At 38.8% G+C, this 26325-nt stretch overlaps 2 long non-coding RNA genes across 2 annotated transcripts in view; both read right to left on the reverse strand.

Moving 5' to 3' along the window:
* The window catches only part of LOC115432971 (uncharacterized), a 30790-nt gene extending 11189 nt beyond the window's left edge, over positions 1-19601 (reverse strand). The window contains exons 1-7 of the long non-coding RNA XR_003937278.1: positions 19520-19601; positions 18957-19061; positions 18776-18863; positions 11300-11410; positions 11119-11206; positions 9148-9207; positions 6838-7984 (exon numbers count right to left, since the gene is read on the reverse strand). This is a non-coding gene — a long non-coding RNA (uncharacterized LOC115432971). The remainder of the gene's footprint in view (positions 1-6837; positions 7985-9147; positions 9208-11118; positions 11207-11299; positions 11411-18775; positions 18864-18956; positions 19062-19519) is intronic.
* LOC115433011 (uncharacterized) lies at positions 2629-4418 on the reverse strand. Its single transcript, XR_003937292.1, has 3 exons — positions 3670-4418; positions 3256-3550; positions 2629-3131 (listed from the first exon to the last, which is right to left on the reverse strand). It is a non-coding gene; the product is annotated as an uncharacterized LOC115433011 (long non-coding RNA).
* Positions 19602-26325: the final 6724 nt, after the last annotated feature.

Genomic DNA, 26325 nt, shown 5'->3' on the forward strand with positions numbered 1-26325 from the left:
GAAGTCATCCTCTCGCGTTAGTTTAACGAGATGTTAAGCTGGTGCGGTGCTGCCATCTGCTGGTTATTATTTGTAACGTTAAGCGTGGGAGAGACAGTTTGTGTTTCTCGTATTAAATCAATACTGAGAGACAACAGACGGACAACAAAACACAAACTACACTACAGATTTATTTTCTGACAGACAAAAAAAGAGATGAAAAAATATGAGATTTATATATGTTTATATGGAATGAGGAAGAAAATGGAAAGAAGAGAATGGAAGAAAAAGAAAGGGAAAAGAAATGCAGTAAAAGTGCTAAAGGGGGCAGCCTATCAGTTGAGTTTATTTCATCATTCCATTTCAGATACATAAAATAACATCTGGAAGAGTTTTAAAAAAGGATCTGAAAGAAAAATATTCCTTTTATTAATCAAAAAAATATTCGGTCTGACATTACCAAACATTCCCCACTAGATGGCACTATAGTTTATTATGCAAAAATACAGAATTAAAAAAACCAAAACAAAAACCTACAACTGTGAATTTAAAAAAAAAAAACTAAAATGGGTATCATAACCTTCCTAAAATAATTGCCTAAGTTTTTTTTCAACCCTAAAGTATCAAATACTCAATTTCTGGTTAAATATTTTTGTTCCCTGAAAAATCTCACAACAACTGGCAATTATTTTCGGAAGATGACAGTATTGTCACCTTCTTATTCAGCTTAATAACAGACACCCTCGAAATAACAACATGACGTACACAAGACGTGTATTTATGTCATAAGAATTTATTTCTTTTTGTACAGTGACATGAAATGGATGAAGAACACTGTCAATAATATCCTCTACTTTTGATATTTCAGAAATAATCTGATAAACTGTAGCTTAACTTTGCACAAAGACAGTATTTGACAGAGACGTTTACATTAAAGGGAACCCTGATTCAACAGTTCTCTGACTGAGTGAACGCCAATATAGAACCAAAGAGGAATATGGCACCGATATTTTATAATAACAGAGAGAAGCAGCCGACAAAACACTCACAGTGTGTTGGTGTGAATTATGGCACATTTCAGTCCTGGCTGTGACTCACCATCATAGACTTTAACAGTAATCAGTATCATCTGATGTTACATATAAACATGTCAGTAAATAATAAGGATTATACAACACTGTTTTTGTTCCAGTCTGATCAGCTGGATGACTTCTTTCTCTCATTTCTCTGTTATGTATGACTTGATAGAGCCCCAGATATGTCATTTTATACACAGACAGAAATATAGACTGGTGATGAGTCCAAAGAAGCTGACACTGACACGTTAATGATGTTAATAATGGTTTGAACAGAAATCCCAAATGAAACGTCAACACCAGGAGACCACTGACAACATTACAATAGTCTGTGGTCACAAAACAAATCATCTGTGGAGACACTGAGCAGCACAATCTACATCATATAACCAGTTTATGATAGAAAGGATTACACAATGACAGTTGGACCCAAACCCAGAGCATGTGAAGCCACTACCTGCGCTGAAACATACACTGAACATATACACCGTGGGTTTCCTCCCACAGCTTCACCAAGAAGACATTCAGAGATCAAATGAATCCAGGTCAAAGAGAACTCCAGCAACACTGTATTGCATTTCCCACAGACAGAATAAGAAAGGTGTTCAGATGCCACATCCTACATTTCCCATGATTCTCCTGCATCTTTCAAGCCCCTTCTATCAGCAGTTCACAATGACATCATCGGGGATATTTTCCTCAAAAAAAAAAAAAACAACAAAAAACTCACCGATCTATAAACTGTTGCAGTGCCTCTTTTAAAATACCTTTGCAGTAAATTCAACAAACAGAAAAACATTTCATTATGCATTTTACCGAGGCAGACACACCCATTTTTAAAAATAAATCCAAAGTGGCCGAAACAGATAGGACACCAGAACGTGTTCTTTGGGATCAGCTGCACACCAGAAAGCCACTGTTGAGTCTAAATGACTGCTGATGTACCATCATAGCATAATTTATAGAGCCATGGAGCAGATTTAAAGGTAGATTCATGGTTGACTACATTTTGATTAGTATTCCCGATTGAACCATAATGAAATGTGAATAATTGTTGCATTATTTAGTCAAAAATCAAACAGTATAAGTCAGTGAAGTACATTTATTCTGCATTCAGGGCCTTTTCCCACCACAAAGTCCATCAGAAAATTGACACGGGGAAAAATATAAACACTGATACGCAACAAATTAGGTGTCTAAACACTTAAGACACAACAACTAACTTACAATACCCTTTTTCCCCACTGTCGCACGGTGCAATATAACTAATGTGCTGCTGAGGACTTGGACTAGTAACTGTGTAATATTCCCTGTGTGCTCCAGGACACACAACCACCATGACTGATCTGTTGGTCTGTTGGACCCATGTCAGTCTCAGACCTGGTCCTAATATTGTCAGTTGTCCTGCATCGCACTAATGCATCTTTTGTATCACACCCCCTTGTGTCAGACCCCCATGTACTTCATTATCTCTACATATGGTCCCTGCTATATATAGCTGTTAATGACAATAAAAATATTTTCTATTATTTCACATTTGCATTGTGAGATTTTTCACAGATATTTGCTTCCTTTTATATTTCTTCAGTTTCATTGAAACTTCTCTTGAACTTATACCACAAACTAAATATAAATAACCTCTTGGAATAACTCCAAGACATTGATATTGATTAACCATGTAAACCTGGAGATATTATTAATAGATAAATAGTTATCTTTATATGTTTTCACAGTTTAAAAAAAGTTTTTTTTTTTTCCCCAAACTGAATTGTATTAATTTTTGTGTATTCTTTGGGTCCTATATGATAATAAAATAAGACTAAGTGTAACAGAATGATCAGATAATATAGGTGAAATAGCACTGAAAAAAATCTACCAAACATGGTCTTGGTTCTTTTACAAAAACAGAAGAAAAAGATGAAGTTCATGCGGTTTATTGTAGTTACAGTTTCAGGTTAAATGTTTGGCCACAGTGGGGTCATTTCGGCTTTTGTGGGGGGGGGTCTGGTCTGGGGTCTAGGGTCTCTGCTCCTCCTCACAGGTCCACCACTGACGTCTCCTCAGAATCATCAAACACTGTGAGGATATAGAAGAGGGATTTTATGATGTGTTTTTGTAAATGTGGGTCCTGAGGAAACAGGAAGTGAATTTGTACTGATTTGCACTGTTGCTGGATCTACTGGATCTGATGGAAAATGACCTGATGGATGAACAGCTCCATCAGATAGGCCTTCCTTGTCCTCCATCTATCTTCTTCCACTTTATCTGGGTCCGGGTCGCGTTTGCCGGAAACAAAAAGAACAAGAAAGTTGTAGATGAATTCACATTGTACTTCAGCTCTGACAAAATAAAAAATATGAAATCCAACTGAATTGGATTGTTGGATTGTTGTGGATCACAAGCCCTATTGCCATGTCCTCACTGGACATGACACCTATGACACCAGGTCTGCATCTGGACTGGTCCTGCTCCTGTGGTCTCTGTCCCCTGGTCTGCTACAGAAATGATGAAAGAAAAAATAAACAAATAACTCAAAATTATCAAGAAAAATGCACACACAACCAAGATACTCAATAAAATGAACAGCAATTTCCAAAAGAATCAAATGTGTCACCTGTCTGATTGCAGGGGTTCCACAGTTTTGACCTGGTGTGTCCTGGGTTGGCTGATGGATGAACGGCTCCATCAGATAGGCCTTCCTGGTCCTCCATCCATCTTCTTCCACTTTATCTGGGTCCGGGTCGTGAACAAAAAAGTTGTAGATGAATTCACTCTGTACTTCAGCTCTGACAAAATAAAAAAATATGAAATCCAACTGACTACATGACCTGGATTGTTGTGGATCACAAGCCCTATTGCCATGTCCTCACTGGACATGACACCGACCCGGTCAGACCCGACCCCTTAGCGTTCCCCTCCGGACCACCCCCCTTTGCCATAACAAGGAGTGTTCTGCGCAGACTCCGATCAGATGAACCAGAGTTCAGCAGATTTGGATTGTCTCTACCAGGTCTGTTTGGGAAAACCAGGACAGCAGTGAGTCGCAATAAACCGTCATGTTTAGTCCAGTGTAAAAGTCTGTGGTCCACGTCGATGTCAATACAAAACAAAATGAGGGCCATTATAGAGGGTATGCATGTGACGTCACCGCTAGCGGAAGTCACCGTGGTTCCATCCACTGAGTGGCAGAATGAGGGAGATGAGTTGCGGCTTTGCTTGAATACTGCGAAAACTCTAGAACAAGCTAAAAAATCGGGAAGAGCAGTTGTGCAAAAAGAGGAGGTGCTCCAGGAACTACGCGGTGCCAGATCCCCCCGGCCTGTTTGATGGCCACGTCTGGCCCATGTACCTGAAACACAAAAACATCATATTAATATTAATAGATTTAAAAAGCACTCGGAGCTATCGTTTTAGTGGCTACCTAAAGCCAAAGACAGAAGAAGCAGATGGATCACTGCAATTCAGAGAAATAACTGGACAACTGGTTGACATTTCGTGTCAGGTAACATTAATTTATGCTGTATTCTTGCGTAAAATCATACCTTAAATTACATATCGTTTTGGCTAACGCTACTTCTTAGTAAAGCTCTTAATGTTAGCATTTGTCATTTAGTTCTATATTTCATAACTGAACGTTTTTGTCTTCAGCTGTGTGATTCTGAACCTTGTGCTCTACATAATTTGTGAACTAGCTTAAACTGAGGCTAACCTAGTTTTCCAAATAAGGGGCTACTCTAGCACAAAGCTGTTGGATCTGTGTTGGATCCAGTATTTGATGTGAACTCTCCTTAAATCTCCACAGTACCAGTAGATCATACCCTCACTTGGGTATTGACCCAAGTGAGGGTCAATACCCAGGGTCCAGTAAATCAGTAGTGAACTGTGAGCACTACAGCTGGGCCTTTACCTTGGCAATCACCACCAAGAAAATACGTCTGCACTGACATAAAACCTCAAAAACAATAGTATGTTGAATTGAAAGCACTCACCAGCTGTAATCCTCTAGTTAACGACGACCAGGATGTCAACAACTCTTTGGCTTTTGGATGCTTTCAGCCTTTGCATTTTGTATTTCCCCGGCGTTGAAATCAGGTTCATATAAATGTCAGGATACGTGATTTCCGGCCACATATCAATGTTCGTAGACCACTTCTTGTTTGGTTGCTTGTATGGATCCCTGTCGAGTCTAGTTGTCTTTAATTTCATGTTATATTCCACATTTTTCTGGGTCTCGCTGTAGTTACTGCTATATTCCTCCATGTTTGTTTTTGCCACTCAGTCTGACTTAGAGGGGCGTGGCCCAAAGAGGAAGTGACGTAGAGCATTTCCTCTTACACCAGGAAGCTTAGCTCAGTTCAGTTCAGCTCAACGCGTTAGCACAAATATCATCAACAAATAAATAGACTTACAAAATAACTTACAAACATCTATTTTTGGAGCATATGTTTCTTACTAAAATTTGTTATTTAACCCGGAGATGAAAATGTCTCTTTTGAACCTTTGTCCTAACATTAATTATATTGATATGTTAGCCTTAGCCTGTTGCTAAAATCTAGTTATGCTAACATAGCTGATTGGTACTACTCATAATATTTTTTTTAAAAATTGTCATTCATACCATGCCCATAGCCGTCTTCTGCTGGTCTTCAGTAGTAGTGGTCCCTCGACCATGGTCTCTGGTGGATGATGCAATCCGGTCCTTGGTCCTGGGTTTCTTCTGGTCCTGGATGTAAGTTGCTAGCTTTCAAGTGTTTCAAATCTCTCTTGAGATTAATCAGATTTTCTCTCTTGGATCAAGATTGAAATGCAGCGGTTCGAAGTTTACACCTCAAATACCAAAAAAACACCTCCCATATCAGCAATTCAGCTGTGGTACAGTGGAAAAGAACTGGGATAACTACTACACAATCCTAAAACTTTTGAGATTGTGAGTTCAAATCCCACAGCGGGATCTATTTTTTCAAAATTTCCGTCCCTTCTCGCTCCTCAGGTTTTCAGCTGTATACATTTCTTATACTTGGAAATTGACTCCAACTTTCTAACCTCAACAGGTCTATGCATCAGGCAAGAAGCACACTTTCATTACAGATTCCAAGGTTATGAGATCAAGTCCCACTCTGGTATTTCCTTTTCACCCAAAAAACAGAGGAGCAGAAACCAACACAATAAATACAACTTCCAACTTTATACTACCAGTTGACAGAGTAGCTCAGTGGTTAAGATTAGTGCAGTACCCATTCCTTGCACTTAATGGTAGCTAGGTCAAGACCCACAGAGAATACTTGATTTTTTTATACATTTTCAGGTCCAAAAAAACACAATAAATACAAGTTCCGAACTCTTTATTAGCAGCTGACAGAATAGTTTGGTGGTTAAGATTCATCCCCTGTACCCAATGAAAGCTAGTTTGAGACCCATAGACAGTACTTGAGCTTTTACACCCTTTCAGGCCCAAAAAAAAAAAAACACTAAATAAATACAAGTTCCAAACACTTCATCAGCAGCTGACAGAATAGTTCAGTGTTTAAGACCAGTGTTAGACTCATCTCCTGCACTGAAAGGGAGCTAGTTCAAGACCTGCAAAGAATATTTTAGCTTTTACACAACTCACCACTAAACCAGCCTAACCTGCCATGTGATAGAGTCTGCGATGACTGTTACCCAAAAATTAATAAGTGGACAAATCAACTAATACTAACTAGTAAAATCTCAGTGCTCTAAAACTGGTACAGGACTTTACAGAAACACTAACAAAAAAATATATGCGGGTAATACATTAAACCTCTGACAGCACTACAAACATCAGTCTTCATGGAGAAAACACTGAACCAGTTCAATAATCCAAATCCAATTTTATTGATAAAGCATCAAATCATAACAGAAGTAATGTCAGGACACTTTCCATTCAGAGCTGGTGTGGACCAGACTCTGTCACATGGCAGGCTAGGCTGGTGTAGTGGTGAGTTGTCTGTATCACAGACTTCACATGATGTTCAGTCTGGTTCAGTTCCCCTTCCTGACCTGTTTGAGCCAAAGGCCTAGACCCTACTTGGAGATGGAGCAGAGTCTGTCCTCACAGTTCAAGTTCACATGTCAAATACCAAAAAAAAACCTCTCACATCAGCAATTCAGCTGTAGCACAGTGGTTAAGAGATGGGACAACTGTCACACAATCCTACAACTTTTGAGATTGTGGGTTCAAATCCCACAGCGGGATCTATTTTTTCAAAATTTCTGTCCCTTCTCGCTCCTCAGGGTTTCAGCTGTATACATTTCTTATACTTGGAAATTGACTCGAACTTCCTAGCCTTAAGTTTAGCTCAGTGGTCTAAGCATCAGGCAAAAGGCACACTTTCACTATAGATTTCAAGGTTGTGAGATCAAGTCCTGCTCTGGTACTTGCTTTTCACCCAAAAATCATAGGAGCGGAAGCAAACACAATAAATACAACTTCCAAATTTAAAGTATCAGTTGATAGAATAGCTCAGTGGTTAAAACTTGTGCAAGACTCATCCCCTGCACTCAAAGGTAGTTAGTTCAAGACCCACAGAAAACACTTGAGCTTTTACACACTTTCAGGGCCAAAAAAACACACAATAAATACAAGTTCCGAACACTTCTTTAGTAGCTCACAGATAGCTCAGTCAGAAGGTCGGTGGCACAAACACAACTGACTACTGTGAGGCTGGCCGGTGGTTTGATTCCTGGGCTTGCTTGGTAAGGGTGTGATGAAACTAGGGGCTCATAATGAGCCCTCATGTGAAAACCAGGGGGGTGTACAAAAATTTTTATTGAAAAAGACAGGAAACAGGTGAAAAAAAACCACTTCTGCACCCCCCCTTTCACACCCAAGAAATGCTATTTCTTACCCACAGGGGCAACAAATAACATAACTTGAGTCAGGGGCCAGCCGCTGCCGTCGTCAAAACCTGGAAGAAAAACAACACAAAAACTTACACTCAACATAACCTTCAAAAAAACACACCAATAGCATTACACAGACAATTCAACTCAGTTACGTCACGTTAGGAAAACTACTCAATAGCTTCAAAACACAACCAATACAAATACACTTTCAAAAAACACAAGACATTCATGGAACCTCAAATACTAAACAAACACTAATCATTACTCTAAAACACCAGCTCCTCATCATCTCCTGCTCCATAACCCCTCCCTGACACATCTCAGGAAACGCAGAGGGGTCTAGGCCCCCTCCGCCCCTCCCTCTCCGTCCGCTCCCGATACTCAGCTCCCCCGAGTCTTGAACCTTCAACCTGCCGATGACAGGCGGCCGGACAACAGCCAAGGACCAAGCCACTGAGCCACCGAGCACCGGGGCACTAACGCCTCCTGTCTCACTGCTTTTCACACAACTGCACAGGACCACAGGCCCAACAACACATCACATCAAACAAAAACATCACATTTCCATCTCATCTGTTTCACTGGAACTAATTCACTCAGCTTTTACACAACACTAATCTCTCACACATTAACACTCACAACCACAACCTCACACTCCTCTAAAACCCTTCCAAATAAAACATACTATTTCATCCAATTTAACTCAGACAGTCAGGAATGCATATTTCTGGAAACCAACAGTCAACCTGGACTATGTCTGCATTAGAAACCAAATCAAACTTGCAAATCTGAGAAGAACAACCATTTCAACAACTACACACCTGCTACTACTACCTCAATTCAGCAAATAAACCATCTGACAAAAACAGGACAAAATGCGTCTCATCTATTAAACTGGGCCTTTATGGGACAAATTCACAGTCAGATTTTAGACAGCAGACATCTGAGTCATTAACACACACAACCAGACTGTAGAAAACCTGGATAAATCTAACTCTCACAAATGCTACAAAAAAAATATTCAGTAAACAGTTGGACAAATTCATAGATAAACATAAACTACTCACTCAAAGTCAGTACTGATTCAGACCAAACAAAGCAACTTCTCTGGCATTAATAGAGTCAACAGAGGAAACTACCAACTCAGTAGAACAAAACCACCACACAGTTGGAGCATTCAGTGACCTCAAAAAAGCTTTTCAGTAATAAAGATAAAATATCTCACCCAGCAGCATCAGTAGGTCTGTATGATGGTCCTCCATTTCCAGGACTTCATCCTCGCAATCTACAAGTGGGACAAAAGAATTACTGACATTACTTTGACATCCTACAGAGAACATGTGGAATGAGAAGGACCATCTATTCTATGAAAGGTTGATGAAAAGCACAGTATAACCTATAATTAGAAATAGAGGCCGGCCGATTGTAGCTTATCACCCATTAATCGACATCGATCAATATGTAACTGATATATTAATTTAAGGTTTGTGTTGCGCCGACATTCTGTCACTCTGTTCCTGTGTCTGTGTGCTGCACACTGCCCGAATACCTGGCCCCTCCCCCTCACACAAAGACCAGCAAAGTGCATCAACACCTCTTACACTCACTCGGCTGCAGCAGAGAAGGAGAGAGAAAACGGCCAAAGAAACTGCACTTATTTTACTCCATGCTAAGCTGTGACTTTGTAAAACAAATGCTACACTTTAATGTCCCATGAGAAAAGCATCCTTGCGGAAACATGCTGTCAGGGTACTAGTTTTTTTTCACGCAAGTTTTAAAGAGCGTATTACAGCGCTTTAACGTTGTGTAAGTTGCATCTCAGTGAAATAAACAATAAACATATGCAACTGTTAATTCTCACCATGATCTAACATCAGACTATTATACAGCGTTTTAAAGTTGGGCAAATTATCTTTGTGAGATAAACAAAGATGCAACTGTTAATCAACATGTTCAATATCTAATATCAGACTATTACACGACGTTTTAAAGTTATGTGAGTTGCATCTTTGTGAAATAAACATATATGTAACTGGTAACTCCCATGTCCATCATTAATATCAGACAGCGTCCCACTTCACTTCATACTGTCATGCAGGATTTACCAGGGCTCATAAATTCACAAGTTAATGTCTTCATTAAAATAATTTTGAAAAGGTTCCAAGTTATGTATTTAGTTGTAATTCATGTATTGCATGTTTTGAAAGCAGCTACATTGTTACATAAAATGTAGTTTAGTCCCTTGTATTAAGTCTAATAACGTGACGCATGTTTGATTATTTCTTATTTTGTTTGTACACAACTTTTTTTCACTTTTTAGTGTTTGCTTCAGCATTTATTTTTGAGCTGTTTGCAAATACCCAGTGGCTGCAGATGGAACTTTTCATTCGCTAGTAAATATGACTAATTGATATTGATAAGATGCTTTTTGTGAATAAGGCTTTTAAAAACACATGATGTATTAGTTTACGAACACCTCACATTAGCCTATGTATTATCACTTTCAGCTAAAAGCAGCCACTTGTTTTTATTTTAAAATGGCCAATTATAGAATCAAATTCTATGCTAATAACCATAATGCATTAAATGTATATATTTTCATTTCACAGGCAGAGGGGAAAGTGTGGAGCCACTTCACAAAAGACTCCACAGACTCAACATCTGCAGTGCAAGAGTTAGCCAGGGCTCCAGCACCAGCAAAGCAAAGAACACTACGAATTTTCTTATTTATCATTGTGTTTACTGTTTGCTTTTCTTGTATCATTGTGTTTACAGTTTGCCTTTTCTTATTTATCAGTGGGTTTACAGTCCTTATGTTGACAGTGTTACTAATTAAAGTTCCTTCTTTTAATTTAGTAGTCTTCTACTTCTTTGTGTTGATGTTGGGTATTATATGAATTTATGTTCATGTACAGGACATATCCTGTGTATATCAATGCTCTTATTTCATATATTGACCAATATACTGGTTATCGGCCAATATATCGGATATCAGCCTTTTTTTTTGCCCCCATTATCATTTACATTGGTATCGGCCCCAAAAATCCCATCTCGGTCGAGCTCCACTTATAAACTACAAGCACACAGCAATTGACAAACTAAACTCTTTGTTGCTTTTGTTCTTCCAAACATTTTCCCCAAAAGTAAGATCCATATTTCACACAAAAAAGAACTCAATAAAGTCAAAATATCTCACCCAGCAGCATCAGCGCAGAGGAGGTGTTGGTATCAGTTGTGTAGGATGTTCCTCCATCTCCATCATCTCATCCACTGAGGCAGCAGAACTACAAGTGAGATAAATAACAGCACACTGTGAACATCCCACAGAGAACATGAAGATGACATTTGCATAATAAATGGATTTAATAAACATATACCATCTAATATGAAAGTCCATACTGACACTGGAAGTGTCATTCCTTTCACAGTCCATGTGATGTGGCTCATCTCCATCACTGTCTGTATGGTGCTGCATTCACTGACTACACCTGAATGGAAACACACACATTTTCAAATTAGACAGGAGGATTAGTTAGATTAGAGATGATTAAAAAATGACACAGTCTGATTCAACATGATTCAAACAGAACACACTGTATGGACAGAGTATCTGAGGACAGAGTATCTTCTCGAATATCTAACTTAATTTGATACCATATTACTGATGTGATTGTAAACAGAGGCATTTCAGGACAGACCTGTGTCATTCAGCAGACACACAAAATACAATTTATGTTAGAGCAGAGATTTATTTAATATTTTAATGACGTCGACAGCACACAGCAGACATGTTTTTATATAAAGCTAATACTTTAGCCACCTTAGCTTTTCCACACGTGTGGAGCTGCTCGTGAATACACGTGTGGTATGTTTGCAACTAGCTGAAGCTGTTCTGTTTTAACACTCATTACTCGCATAAAAATACCCCTAGCTACAGGTTAAAACATGAACTACCTCTGTTTAGGAGACGTTCAGTCAACATTTTCGCCGTTAGCTTGTAGCTTTTGTCTTGTTGGCTACTGTTGTTGTTGTTGTTGTTGTTGTTTAGCGAGTAATTGCGCCTGCGCAAAGTGAAGTCATCCTCTCGCGTTAGTTTAACGAGATGTTACGTTGGTGCGGTGCTGCCATCTGCTGGTTTTTATTTGTAACGTTAAGTGTGGGAGAGAGTTTGTGTTTCTCGTATTAAATAAATACTCAGACAACAAAACACAAACTACACCTGCAGATTTATTTTCTGACAGACAAAAAAAGAGATGAAAAAAATATGAGATGTATGTATTTATTTATGTATATTTATGTATTTATATGGAATGACAAAGAAGAAAATGGAAAGAAGAGAATGGAAGAAAAAGAAAGGGAAAATTATCAGCTGATAATGAGGTCTTTTTACTCTTCTTTTGGAGCAGGACTTGATGTCACAATTTCAAAAATGTATTTGTCATGTGTCCTGTGTTTAATCCACTGAGTTCAACATCAGATAAGGAAGTGGTCATTTGTGCACAAGTAAAAGAAATGTGTCAACCTGAAACCTTTAATAGTGAGGATGCAATCATGGAAAAACACATACACACACATACTGATCTCACAATCTTGAATTACTTAGACCACTGAGCTGTATTTCAGACAATGGTGTGTTATAGCCTGTAAACTTGAACTCTAAGTACAGACTCAGGACATACAATCAACTTTTCTCTAAATAAAGTCCCATCTCATCATCTGCTCAATGACTTTACAACATGAGACAATGCTGTTTGTCAATGTTTTCTGTGTACAGACGGTAATTTGCCCATATAGTGAATAGATAGGTGGTTTACAGAGGGTCTCATCAGGGAGTGCAACAATTCTAGATTTTAATTTGATTAAAGAAAAATTCAGAATGGGAGTTTTTTTTTCATTTTGTTTTATTTTTATCAAAATTAATATATTATGAACAAAACACAATATAAGAAGTGTGTATTTTGACAAGTAAAAATAGGAGGCATCAACCCAGTAGTTCAGAATTCACAACGCTTTTATTGTGTTACTTTGATTTGGTAGAAATAACTTCACACAGCAAGTTGAGATTTGCGCCATCTCGTGGACAAACTCATGAACTACACTATTGCAGGTTCGCTCCAAGAATCACGTCACATGAGATGCACGCGTGATAAAACAAAGTACAGCAAAAAAAAAATGAGGAGGAAAGTAAAGGAGGGGGAGGAAAATAATCCTATTGTTCATGTGAAATACTAGTAATATAACACAAGTAATGAAACACTAGTAATATCTAATGTTGTCCACTAGATGGCACTATATACAAATGTACATGAATTAATCCACTATGAACATCAGTCTTCTGGTCGACACCAGCTCTGAATGGGAAGTGTGATTTGGTGCTTTATAAATAAAATTGGATTGGTTCAGTGTTTTCTCCATGAAGACTGATGTTCATAGTGGTGTCAGAGGTTTAATGCATATAGTTTTGCAGTCTGTTTTTTGTTAGTGCTTCTGTAAAATACTGTACCAGTTTTAGACCACTGAGATTTTATTAGTTAGTTTATTTTATTAGTTAAGACTGATGTTTGCAGTCAACAATCAACAAATACTGTCACAGGGCAGGTTAGGCTGGTGTAGTGGTGAGTTGTCTGTATCACAGACTTCACGTGACTTTCAGTCTGGTTCAGTTCCCCTTCCTGACCTGTTTGAGCCAAAGGCCTAGACCCTACTTGGAGATGGAGCAGAGTCTGTCTTCACAGTTCAAGTTTACACCTAAAATACCAAAAAAAAAAACCTCCCATGTCAGTGATTCAGCTGTGGTACAGTGGAAAAAAGCTGGGATAACTATCATACAATCCTATAACTTCTGAGATTGTGAGTTCAAATCCCACACCAGGATCTATTTTTTTCAAAATTTCTGTCCCTTCTCATGCCTCAGGGTTTCAGCTGTATACATTTCTTATACTTGGAAATTGATTCCAACTTCCTAACCTTGTTCAGTGGTCTAAGCATCAGGCTAAAGGCACACTTTCACTATAGATTCCAAAGTTGTGAGATCAAGTCCTGCTAAGGTATTTGCTTTTCACTCAAAAAACAGAGGAGCAGAAGCAAACACAATAAATACAACTTCCAAATTTGTAGTATCAGCTGACAGAATAGCTCAGTGGTTAAAACTGTGCAAGATATATCTGCTGTATTCATAGGTAGTTAGTTCAAGACCCACAGAGAAAACTTGAGCTTTTACACCCTTTCAGGGCCAAAAACACACAATAAATACAAGTTCCAAACACTTGCTCAGTAGCTGACAGAATAGCTCAGTGTTTAAGACCAGTATGAGACTGAACCCCTACACTGAAAGGGAGCTAGTTCAAGACTAGCAAGAAACATTTAAGCTTTTACACAACTCACCACTACACCAGCCTAACCTGCCATGTGATAGAGTCTGCGATGACTGTTACCCAAAAAATAATAAGTGGACAAATCAACTAATACTAACTAATAAAATGTCAGTGCTCTAAAACTGGTACAGGACTTTACAGAAACACTAACAAAAAAATATATGCGGGTAATACATTAAACCAATGACAGCACTACGAACATCAGTCTTCATGGAGAAAACACTGAACTTTGGATTTGGAATAATCCAAATCCAATTTTATTGATAAAGCATCAAATCATAACAGAAGTAATGTCAGGACACTTTCCATTCAGAGCTGGTGTGGACCAGACTCTGTCACATGGCAGGTTAGGCTGGTGTAGTGGTGAGTTGTCTGTATCACAGACTTCACATGACTTTCAGTCTGGTTCAGTTCCCCTTCCTGACCTGTTTGAGCCAAAGGCCTAGACCTTACTTGGAGATGGAGCAGAGTCTGTCCTCACAGTTCAAGTTCACATGTCAAATACCAAAAAAAAACCTCTCACATCAGCAATTCAGCTGTAGCACAGTGGTTAAGAGATGGGACAACTGTTACACAATCCTACAACTTTTGGGATTGTGGGTTCAAATCCTACAGCGGGATCTATTTTTTCAAAATTTCCATCCCTTCTCGCTCCTCGGGGTTTCAGCTGTATACATTTCTTATACTTGGAAATTGACTCCAATTTCCTAACCTTGAGTTTAGCTCAGTGGTCTAAGCATCAGGCAAAAAGCACACTTTCACTACAGATTCCAAGGTTGTGAGATCAAGTCCCGCTCTAGTACTTGCTTTTCACCCAAAAAACAGAGGAGCGGAAGCAAACACAATAAATACAACTTCCAAATTCACAGTATCAACTGACAGAATAGCTCAGTGGTTAAAACTAGTGCAAGACTCATCCCCTGCACTCAAAGGTAGTTAGTTCAAGACCCACAGAGAACATGTGAGCTTTTACACACTTTCAGGGCCAAAAAAACACACAATAAATACAAGTTCCGAACACTTCTTTAGTAGCTCACAGATAGCTCAGTCAGAAGGTCAGTGGCACAAACACAACTGACTATTGTGAGGCTGGCCGGTGGTTTGATTCCTGGGCTTGCTCGGTAAGGGCGTGATGAAACTAGGGACTCATAATGAGCCCTCATGTGAAAACCAGGGGGGGTGTACAAAAATTTTTATTGAAAAAGACAGGACACAGGTGGAAAAAAACACTTCTGCACCCCCCCTTTCACACCCAAGAAATGCTATTTCTTACCCACAGGGGGCAACAAATAACATAACTTGAGTCAGGGACCAGCCACTGCCGCAGTAGTCCTCGTCGTCACTGCCGCCGCCGCCATCACAACCTGGAAGAAAAACAACACAAAAACTCAACATAACCTTCAAAAAAACACACCAATAGCATTACACAGACAATTCAACTCAGTTACTTCACGTTAGGAAAACTACTCAATAGCTTCAAAACACAACCAATACAAATACACTTTCAAAAAACACAAGACATTCATGGAACCTCAAATACTAAACAAACACTAATCATTACTCTAAAACACCAGCTCCTCATCATCTCCTGCTCCATAACCCCTCCCTGACACATGTCAGGAAACGCAGAGGGGTCTAGGCCCCCTCCGCCCCTCCCTCTCCGTCCGCTCCCGATACTCAGCTCCCCCGAGTCTTGAACCTTCAACCTGCCGATGACAGGCGGCCGGACAACAGCCAAGGACCAAGCCACTGAGCCACCGAGCACCGGGGCACTAACGCCTCCTGTCTCACTGCTTTTCACACAACTGCACAGGACCACAGGCCCAACAACACATCACATCAAACAAAAACATCACATTTCCATCTCATCTGTTTCACTGGAACTAATTCACTCAGCTTTTACACAACACTAATCTCTCACACATTAACACTCACAACCACAACCTCACACTCCTCTAAAACCCTTCCAAATAAAACATACTATTTCATCCAATTTAACTCAGACAGTCAGGAATGCATATTTCTGGAAACCAACAGTCAACCTGGACTATGTCTGCATTAGAAACCAAATCAAACTTACAAATCTGGGAGAACAACCATTTCAACAACTACACACCTGCTACTACTACCTCAATTCAGCAAATAAACCATCTGAAAATGCGTCTCATCCATTTAACTGGGCCTTTATGGGACAAATTCACAGTCAGATTTTAGACAGCAGACATCTGAGTCATTAACACACACAACCAGACTGTAGAAAACCTGGATAAATCTAACTCTCACAAATGCTACAAAAAAAATATTCAGAAAACAGTTGGACAAATTCATAGATAAACATAAACTACTCACTCAAAGTCAGTACTGATTCAGACCAAACAGAGCAACTTCTCTGGCATTAATAGAGTCAACAGAGGAAACTACCAACTCAATAGATCAAAACCATCACACAGTTGGAGCATTCAGTGGCCTCAAAAAAGCTTTTCAGTAATAAAGATAAAATATCTCACCCAGCAGCATCAGTAGGTCTGTATGATGGTCCTCCATTTCCAGGACTTCATCCTCGCAATCTACAAGTGGGACAAAAGAATTACTGACATTACTTTGACATCCTACAGAGAACATGTGGAATGAGAAGGACCATCTATTCTATGAAAGGTTGATGAAAAGCACAGTATAACCTATAATTAGAAATAGAGGCCGGCCGATTGTAGCTTATCACCCATTAATCGACATCGATCAATATGTAACTGATATATTAATTTAAGGTTTGTGTTGCGCCGACATTCTGTCACTCTGTCACTGTGTCTGTGTGCTGCACACTGCCCGAATACCTGGCCCCTCCCCCTCACACACAGACCAGCAAAGTGCATCAACACCTCTTACACTCACTTGGCTGCAGCAGAGAAGGAGAGAGAAAACGGCCAAAGAAACTGCACTTATTTTACTCCATGCTAAGCTGTGACTTTGTAAAACAAATGCTACACTTTAATGTCCCATGAGAAAAACATCCTTGCGGAAACATGCTGTCAGGGTACTAGTTTTTTTTACGCAAGTTTTAAAGAGCGTATTACAGCGCTTTAACGTTGTGTAAGTTGCATCTCAGTGAAATAAACATTAAACATATGCAACTGTTAATCAACATGTACACCATGATCTATTACACAGTGTTTTAAAGTTGGGTAAATTATCTTTGTGAGATAAACAAAGATGCAACTGTTAATCAACATGTTCAGTATCTAATATCAGACTATTACACGGCGTTTTAAAGTTATGTGAGTTGCATCTTTGTGAAATAAACATATAACTCCCATGTCCATCATTAATATCAGACAGCGTCCCACTTCACTTCATACTGTCAAGCACGATTTACCGGGGCTCATAAATTCACAAGTTAATGTCTTCATTAAAATAATTTTGAAAAGGTTCCAAGTTGTAGTTGTAATTTCATGTTTTGAGAGCAGCTACATTGTTCCATAAAATGTAGTTTGGTCCCTTGTCTAATGCATAATGCATGTTTGATTATTTCTTATTTTGTTTGTAGACAATGTTTTTTCACTTTTTAATATTTGCTTCAGCATTTATTTTTGAGCTGTTTGCAAATACCCAGTGGCTGCAGATGGAACTTTTCATTCGCTGGTAAATATGACTAATTGATATTGATAAGATGTTTTTGTGAATAAGCCTTTTAAAAACACATAATGTAGTAGTTTAAGAACACCTCACATTAGCCTATGTATTATCACTTTCAGCTAAATGCAGCCACTTGTTTTCATTTTAAAACGGCCAAGTATAGAATCAAATTCTATGTTAATAACCAAAATGTATTAAATGTATATATTTTCATTTCACAGGCAGAGGGGAAGAGTAAGGTGTGGAGCCACTTCACAAAAGACTCCACAGGCACTAGATGCAACATCTGCAGTGCAAGAGTTAGCCAGGGCTCCAGCACCAGCAAAGCAAAGAACACTACAAATGTTCTTATTTATCATTGTGTTTACAGTTTGCCTTGTCTTATTTATCATTGTTTGTAGTTTGCCTTTGCCTTTTCTTATTTATCAGTGGGTTTACAGTCCTTATGTTGACAGTGTTACTAATTAAAGTTCCTTATTTTAATTTAGTAGTCTTCTGCTTCTTTGTGTTGATTCATATTTTGGGTATTATAATAATTTATGTTCATGTACAGTATATATCCTGTGTATATCAATGCTCTTATTTCATATATTGACCAATATATTGCTTAATGGCCAGTGTATCAGATATCGGCTTTTTTTTTTTGCCCCATTATCATTTATATTGGTATCGGCCCCAAAAATCCCATCTCGGTCAGGCTCTAATTATAAACTACAAGCACACAGCAACTGACAACCTAACTCTTTGTTGCTGTAGTTGGTTTTGTTCTTCCACACATTTTCCCCAAAATCCATATTCCAGATCCATATTTCACACAAAAAAGAACACAATAAAGTCAAAATATCTCACCCAGCAGCATCAGCGCAGAGGAGGTGTTGGTATCAGTTCTGTAGGATGTTCCTCCATCTCCATCATCTCATCCACTGAGGCAGCAGAACTAAAAGTGGGATAAATAACAGCGCACTGTGAACATCCTACAGAGAACATGAAGATGACATTTGCATAACAAATGGATTTAATAAACATATACCATCTAATATGAAAGTCCATACTGACACTGGAAGTGTCATTCCTTTCACAGTCCATGTGATGTGGCTCATCTCCATCACTGTCTGTATGGTGCTGCATTCACTGACTACACACACATTTCCAAATTAGACAGGAGGATTAGTTAGATTAGAGATGATTAAAAAATGACACAGTCTGATTCAACATGATTCAAACAGAACACACTGTATGGACAGAGTATCTGAGGACAGAGTATCTTCTCGAATATCTAACTTAATTTGATACCATATTACTGATGTGATTGTAAACAGAGGCATTTTAGGACAGACCTGTGTCATTCAGCAGATACACAAAATACAATTTATGTTAGAGCAGAGATTTATTTAATATTTTAATGTCGTCGACAGCACACAGCAGACATGTTTTTATATAAAGCTAATACTTTAGCCACCTTAGCTTTTCCACACGTGTGGAGCTGCTCGTGAATACACGTGTGGTATGTTTGCAACTAGCTGAAGCTGTTCTGTTTTAACACTCATTACTCACATAAAAATACCCCTAGCTACAGGTTAAAACATGAACTACCTCTGTTTAGGAGACGTTCAGTCAACATTTTCGCCGTTAGCTTGTAGCTTTTGTCTTGTTGGCTACTGTTGTTGTTGTTGTTTAGCGAGTAATTGCGCCTGCGCAAAGTGAAGTCATCCTCTCGCGTTAGTTTAACGAGATGTTACGTTGGTGCGGTGCTGCCATCTGCTGGTTTTTATTTGTAACGTTAAGTGTGGGAGAGACAGTTTGTGTTTCTCGTATTAAATAAATACTCAGACAACAAAACACAAACTACACCTGCAGATTTATTTTCCGACAGACAAAAAAAGAGATGATAAAAATATGAGATGTATGTATTTATTTATGTATATTTATGTATTTATATGGAATGACAAAGAAGAAAATGGAAAGAAGAGAATGGAAGAAAAAGAAAGGGAAAATTATCAGCTGATAATGAGGTCTTTTTACTCTTCTTTTGGAGCAGGACTTGATGTCACAATTTCAAAAATGTATTTGTCATGTGTCCTGTGTTTAATCCACTGAGTTCAACATCAGATAAGGAAGTGGTCATTTGTGCACAAGTAAAAGAAATGTGTCAACCTGAAACCTTTAATAGTGAGGATGCAATCATGGAAAAACACATACACACACATACTGATCTCACAATCTTGAATTACTTAGACCACTGAGCTGTATTTCAGACAATGGTGTGTTATAGCCTGTAAACTTGAACTCTAAGTACAGACTCAGGACATACAATCAACTTTTCTCTAAATAAAGTCCCATCTCATCATCTGCTCAATGACTTTACAACATGAGACAATGCTGTTTGTCAATGTTTTCTGTGTACAGACGGTAATTTGCCCATATAGTGAATAGATAGGTGGTTTACAGAGGGTCTCATCAGGGAGTGCAACAATTCTAGATTTTAATTTGATTAAAGAAAAATTCAGAATGGGAGTTTTTTTTTCATTTTGTTTTATTTTTATCAAAATTAATATATTATGAACAAAACACAATATAAGAAGTGTGTATTTTGACAAGTAAAAATAGGAGGCATCAACCCAGTAGTTCAGAATTCACAACGCTTTTATTGTGTTACTTTGATTTGGTAGAAATAACTTCACACAGCAAGTTGAGATTTGCGCCATCTCGTGGACAAACTCATGAACTACACTATTGCAGGTTTGCTCCAAGAATCACGTCACATGAGATGCACGCGTGATAAAACAAAGTACAGCAAAAAAAAAAAATGAGGAGGAAAGTAAAGGAGGGGGAGGAAAATAATCCTATTGTTCATGTGAAATACTAGTAATATAACACAAGTAATGAAACACTAGTAATATCTAATGTTGTCCACTAGATGGCACTATATACAAATGTACATGAATTAATCCACTATGAACATCAGTCTTCTGGTCGACACCAGCTCTGAATGGGAAGTGTGATTTGGTGCTTTATAAATAAAATTGGATTGGTTCAGTGTTTTCTCCATGAAGACTGATGTTCATAGTGGTGTCAGAGGTTTAATGCATATATTTTTGCAGTCTGTTTTTTGTTAGTGCTTCTGTAAAATACTGTACCAGTTTTAGACCACTGAGATTTTATTAGTCAGTTTATTTTATTAGTTAAGACTGATGTTTGCAGTCAACAATCAACAAATACTGTCACAGGGCAGGTTAGGCTGGTGTAGTGGTGAGTTGTCTGTATCACAGACTTCACGTGACTTTCAGTCTGGTTCAGTTCCCCTTCCTGACCTGTTTGAGCCAAAGGCCTAGACCCTACTTGGAGATGGAGCAGAGTCTGTCTTCACAGTTCAAGTTTACACCTAAAATACCAAAAAAAAAAACCTCCCATGTCAGTGATTCAGCTGTGGTACAGTGGAAAAGAACTGGGATAACTATCATACAGTCCTATAACTTCTGAGATTGTGAGTTCAAATCCCACACCAGGATCTATTTTTTTCAAAATTTCTGTCCCTTCTCATGCCTCAGGGTTTCAGCTGTATACATTTCTTATACTTGGAAATTGATTCCAACTTCCTAACCTTAAGTTTAGTTCAGTGGTCTAAGCATTAGGCAAAAGGCACACTTTCCCTATAGATTCCAAAGTTGTGAGATCAAGTCCTGCTCTGGTACTTACTTTTCACTCAAAAAACAGAGGAGCAGAAGCAAACACAATAAATACAACTTCCAAATTTGTAGTATCAGCTGACAGAATAGCTCAGTGTTTAAAACTGTGCAAGATGCATCTGCTGTATTCAAAGGTAGTTAGTTCAAGACCCACAGAGAAAACTTGAGCTTTTACACCCTTTCAGGGCCAAAAACACACAATAAATACAAGTTCCAAACACTTGCTCAGTAGCTGACAGAATAGCTCAGTGTTTAAGACCAGTATGAGACTGAACCCCTACACTGAAAGGGAGCTAGTTCAAGACTAGCAAGAAACATTTAAGCTTTTACACAACTCACCACTACACCAGCCTAACCTGCCATGTGATAGAGTCTGCGATGACTGTTACCCAAAAAATAATAAGTGGACAAATCAACTAGTACTAACTAATAAAATGTCAGTGCTCTAAAACTGGTACAGGACTTTACAGAAACACTAACAAAAAATATATGCGGGTAATACATTAAACCAATGACAGCACTACGAACATCAGTCTTCATGGAGAAAACACTGAACTTTGGATTTGGAATAATCCAAATCCAATTTTATTGATAAAGCATCAAATCATAACAGAAGTAATGTCAGGACACTTTCCATTCAGAGCTGGTGTGGACCAGACTCTGTCACATGGCAGGTTAGGCTGGTGTAGTGGTGAGTTGTCTGTATCACAGACTTCACATGATGTTCAGTCTGGTTCAGTTCCCCTTCCTGACCTGTTTGAGCCAAAGGCCTAGACCCTACTTGGAGATGGAGCAGAGTCTGTCCTCACAGTTCAAGTTTACATGTCAAATACCAAAAAAAAACCTTTCACATCAGCAATTCAGCTGTAGCACAGTGGTTAAGAAATGGGACAACTGTCACACAATCCTACAACTTTTGAGATTGTGGGTTCAAATCCCACAGCGGGATCTATTTTTTCAAAATTTCTGTCCCTTCTCGCTCCTCGGGGTTTCAGCTGTATACATTTCTTATACTTGGAAATTGACTCCAATTTCCTAACCTTAAGTTTAGCTCAGTGGTCTAAGCATCAGGCAAAAGGCACACTTTCACTATAGATTCCAAGGTTGTGAGATCAAGTCCCGCTCTGGTACTTGCTTTTCACCCAAAAAACAGAGGAGCGGAAGCAAACACAATAAATACAACTTCCAAATTTGAAGTATCAGTTGACAGAATAGCTCAGTGGTTAAAACTAGTGCAAGACTCATCCCCTGCACTCCAAGGTAGTTAGTTCAAGACCCACATAGAACACTTTGAGCTTTTACACACTTTCAGGGCCAAAAAACACACACAATAAATACAAGTTCCGAACACTTCATTAGTAGCTCACAGATAGCTCAGTCAGAAGGTTGGTGGCACAAACACAACTGACTACTGTGAGGCTGGCCGGTGGTTCGATTCCTGGGCTTGCTTGGTAAGGGCGTGATGAAACTAGGGCCTCATAATGAGCCCTCACATGAAAACCAGGGGGGTGTACAAAAATTTTTATTGAAAAAGACAGGAAACAGGTGAAAAAAACACTTCTGCACCCCCCCCTTTCACACCCAAGAAATGCTATTTCTTACCCACAGGGGCAACAAATAACATAACTTGAGTCAGGGACCAGCCACTGCCGCAGTAGTCCTCGTCGTCGCTGCCGCCGCCGCCATCACAACCTGGAAGAAAAACAACACAAAAACTCAACATAACCTTCAAAAAAAACACACCAATAGCATTACACAGACAATTCAACTCAGTTACTTCACGTTAGGAAAACTACTCAATAGCTTCAAAACACAACCAATACAAATACACTTTCAAAAAACACGACATATTCATGGAACCTCAAATACTAAACAAACACTAATCATTACTCTAAAACACCAGCTCCTCATCATCTCCTGCTCCATAACCCCTCCCTGACACATGTCAGGAAACGCAGAGGGGTCTAGGCCCCCTCCGCCCCTCCCTCTCCGTCCGCTCCCGATACTCAGCTCCCCCGAGTCTTGAACCTTCAACCTGCCGATGACAGGCGGCCGGACAACAGCCAAGGACCAAGCCACTGAGCCACCGAGCACCGGGGCACTAACGCCTCCTGTCTCACTGCTTTTCACACAACTGCACAGGACCACAGGCCCAACAACACATCACATCAAACAAAAACATCACATTTCCATCTCATCTGTTTCACTGGAACTAATTCACTCAGCTTTTACACAACACTAATCTCTCACACATTAACACTCACAACCACAACCTCACACTCCTCTAAAACCCTTCCAAATAAAACATACTATTTCATCCAATTTAACTCAGACAGTCAGGAATGCATATTTCTGGAAACCAACAGTCAACCTGGACTATGTCTGCATTAGAAACCAAATCAAACTTACAAATCTGGGAAGAACAACCATTTCAACAACTACACACCTGCTACTACTACCTCAATTCAGCAAATAAACCATCTGACAAAAACAGGACAAAATGCGTCTCATCCATTTAACTGGGCCTTTATGGGACAAATTCACAGTCAGTATCTGAGTCATTAACACACACAACCAGACTGTAGAAAATCTGGATAAATCAAATTTCAATCTGATCTCTCACCAATTCTACAAAAAACTATTCAGTAAACAGTTGATAGATAGATAAACATATAAATATAAACACATAGATAAACATAAACTACTCACTCAAAGTCAATACTGATTCAGACCAAACAGAGCAACGTCACTGGCATTAATAGAGTCAACAGAGGAAACTACCACCTCAGTAGAACAAAACCATCACACAGTTGGAGCATTCAGTGACCTCAAAAAAGCTTTTCAGTAATAAAGATAAAATATCTCACCCAGCAGCATCAGTAGGTCTGTATGATGGTCCTCCATTTCCAGGACTTCATCCTCGCAGGCAGGAAATCTACAAGTGGGACAAAAGAATTACTGGTATTACTTTGACATCCTACAGAGAACATGTGGGATGAGAAAGACCATCTATTCTATGAAAGGTTGATGAAAAGCACAGTATGACCTATAATTAGAAATAGAGGCCGGCCGATTGTAGCTTATCACCCATTAATCGACATCGATCAATATGTAACTGATATATTAATTTAAGGTTTTTGCTGCGCCGACATTCTGTCACTCTGTTCCTGTGTCTGTGTGCTGCACACTGCCCGAATACCTGGTCCCTCCCCCTCACACACAGACCAGCAAAGTGCATCAACACCTCTTACACTCACTCGGCTGCAGCAGAGAAGGAGAGAGAAAACAGCAAAAGAAACTGCACTTATTTTACTCCATGCTAAGCTGTGACTTTGTAAAACAAATGCTACACTTTAATGTCCCAATTTCATGTATTGCATGTTTTGAAAGCAGCTACATTGTTACATAAAATGTAGTTTAGTCCCTTGTATTAAGTCTAATAATGTGATGCATGTTTGATTATTTCTTATTTTGTTTGTAGACAACTTTTTTTTCACTTTTTAATGTTTGCTTTGGCATTTATTTTTGAGCTGTTTGCAAATACCCAGTGGCTGCAGATGGAACTTTTCATTAGCTAGTAAATATGACTAATTGATATTGATGAGATGTTTTTTGCGAATAAGCTTTTTAAAAACACATAATGTAGTAGTTTAAGAACACCTCACATTAGCCTATGTATTATCACTTTCAGCTTAAAGCAGCCACTTGTTTTTATTTTAAAATGGCCAATTATAGAATCAAATTCTATGCTAAAAACCAAAATGCATTAAATGTATATATTTTCATTTCACAGGCAGAGGGGAAGACATAAAAGACTCCACAGACTCAACATCTGCAGTGCAAGAGTTAGCCAGGGCTCCAGCACCAGCAAAGCAAAGAACACTACAAATTTTCTTATTTATCATTGTGTTTACCGTTTGCTTTTCTTGTATCATTGTGTTTACAGTTTGCCTTTTCTTATTTATCATTGTTTACAGTTTGCCTTTTCTTATTTATCAGTGGGTTTACAGTCCTTATGTTGACAGTGTTACTAATTAAAGTTCCTTCTTTTAATTTAGTAGTCTTCTGCTTCTTTATGCTGATTCATATTTTGGGTATTATAAGAATTTATGTTCATGTACAGTATATATCCTGTGTATATCAATGCTCTTATTTCATATATTGACCGGCCAACATATCATATCAGCTTTTTTTTTTTTGCCCCATTATCATTTATATTGGTATCGGCCCCAAAAATCCCATCTCAGTCGGGCTCTAATTATAAACTTCAAGCACACAGCAACCGACAAACTAAACTCTTTGTTACTTTCGTTGGTTTTGTTCTTCAAAACATTTACCCTAAAAGTAAGATCCATATTTCACACAAAAAAGAACACAATAAAGTCAAAATATCTCACCCAGCAGCATCAGCGCAGAGGAGGTGTTGGTACACTTCTGTAGGATGTTCCTCCATCTCCATCATCTCATCCACTGAGGCAGCAGAACTACAAGTGAGATAAATAACAGCGCACTGTGAACATCCTACAGGAACATGAAGATGACATTTGCATAACAAATGGATTTAATGAACATATACCATCTAATATGAAAGTCCATACTGACACTGGAAGTGTCATTCCTTTCACAGTCCATGTGATGTGGCTCATCTCCATCACTGTCTGTATGGTGCTGCATTCACTGACTACACCTGGATGGAAACACACACATTTCCAA

The sequence above is a fragment of the Sphaeramia orbicularis genome, chromosome 2 (genome assembly GCF_902148855.1).
Source record: "Sphaeramia orbicularis chromosome 2, fSphaOr1.1, whole genome shotgun sequence".
NCBI lineage: Eukaryota > Metazoa > Chordata > Actinopteri > Kurtiformes > Apogonidae > Sphaeramia > Sphaeramia orbicularis.